This window comes from Bos javanicus, chromosome 27 (assembly GCF_032452875.1).
Source record: "Bos javanicus breed banteng chromosome 27, ARS-OSU_banteng_1.0, whole genome shotgun sequence".
Classification (NCBI taxonomy): domain Eukaryota; kingdom Metazoa; phylum Chordata; class Mammalia; order Artiodactyla; family Bovidae; genus Bos; species Bos javanicus.
In genome coordinates, this window is record NC_083894.1 from 32104613 (window position 1) to 32106408 (window position 1796).

The window sequence follows — 1796 nt, forward strand, 5'->3', positions numbered from 1 at the left end:
TTCAGACTGTTATCTCCAGATCTATATCTGACAGGGTTCAGGGAATTCTTTTTTTAACTGCTTTACATCCTCTCTTCTCTAGATTCTTTTGTTCTTCTTATCTGGACCATATCATCAATACTTTAAGAAATACACATTCCAATGGGAAATGTCCCAAGACCTTAAATCCACAAATTTCAAAATACCACCATTATCTATCATTGTCCCCATAAAATGTTATGAGATATAATGTAAAAATTTAAGTAACCCCCTTAGACAATGACTGATTCTGTAAATTCAGTACTAATGCCTTTTATACAGATATTAAAATTAATCCTGGTGGAAGCAATTGCTGAGATATCACTGATTGCTTACCCTTGTCTCTCTTTAGAGTACATTATAGTTCTGCATTGAACTCACTATTTGAGTCCTTAATATTATTTTCTGGCTGAGAAACATAAAGTTTGAGCACCTTAACTTTTATCCCAAACTTAGTTGTTGACTGTCTCTCAAGGTCATTTTTCAAAAGATCTAAACGGGTAGCTTTTTTGGTGCTGCTTTATTTTTAACTTTTTTTAATCATGAACTGTAGTAAATACACAGGGCCAGACAGACAACAGAGTTGAGTCAAGATTTAGATACAAAGAATCTGTTAAGCTCACCTACCAAGACACTCAGTATCCTAGCCAATTCTAGAACATTAAGTTCAAATTCATAAGGTCTGCAAAATTACTAATGAAGCTATATATTCCTAGTCAAAATCTTAAATGTTATCCACAAAAGTCAAGAAGCCATTGTTTTATTGTCTTGTGGTTCTTGAGTCCCAGAAAGATACTTAATAGTCTTTATTATTATACATTTTATTCCATTTCTGTAGGTGGCACCAGTGGTAAAGAATCCACCTGCCAGTGCAGGAGATACAGGAGATGTAGGTTCAATCCCTGGATTTTGAAGACCTCCCTGCCCCCATTGGAGAAAGAAATGGTAACCCACTCCAGTATCCTTGCCTGGAGAATCTCATGGACAGAGGAGCCTGATGGGCTACAGTCCAGAGGGTCGCAAAGAGTCTGATGCTAATAAGCACACACACACACACACACACACACACACACCTTATTCCATTTCCAAACAGCTTAAGTAGAGGCCAGTGTCTTTGAGATCTAGCCATTTTCCAATATCTCCTATATAATAGCCCTAGATGACACCCACTTTACTCAAGGATGCTCTTTACCTTGTCGTTAAGATCATAGACCTGGTCAGGGATAGAAGCACTGACCTTTAGATCTCAAAGCATGTTTGTTTGTTTTTTCCTTTAAACTATGTCTCCTCTTAATTGCAGTGCTAGATTCTGTATAAGAGAAATGAGATTTGCAGATAAATTTCTAAAACAAAAAGATCCATGGGGAGGGCTCATGTGTCGACTCTGAAGCATCCCAGGTGATTCTCATGTGCAGACAGACCCGAGGACCAAGCTTCCCAAGTGGTCTGAGTCCGCTCACAATGTTTCTCCTCCCCCTCCCCTCTGCATGTATGTTCATTCTTGAATTTCATGACCTTTTCTCAGCTGGAATGATTTTCTCTATTTCCTTCATCCTCTGAACTCTGCCTGCTCCTTATTACTGTCTCCTCCATGAAAAATCATCTGGTCTCATGTCCCTCTTTAGGGCTGCACACCTGAGGTTCTAATTAAGCACTAAAAGCTTCCTCATAGTTTCCCTCTGTTTTTGTGTGTCTGCCTTCTCTGCACAGCCATCTCCTCCACCAAACCCATCTTTTTAAAACTGTGAAAAGATTCTGCAAAATGCAGTGGAGGAGCC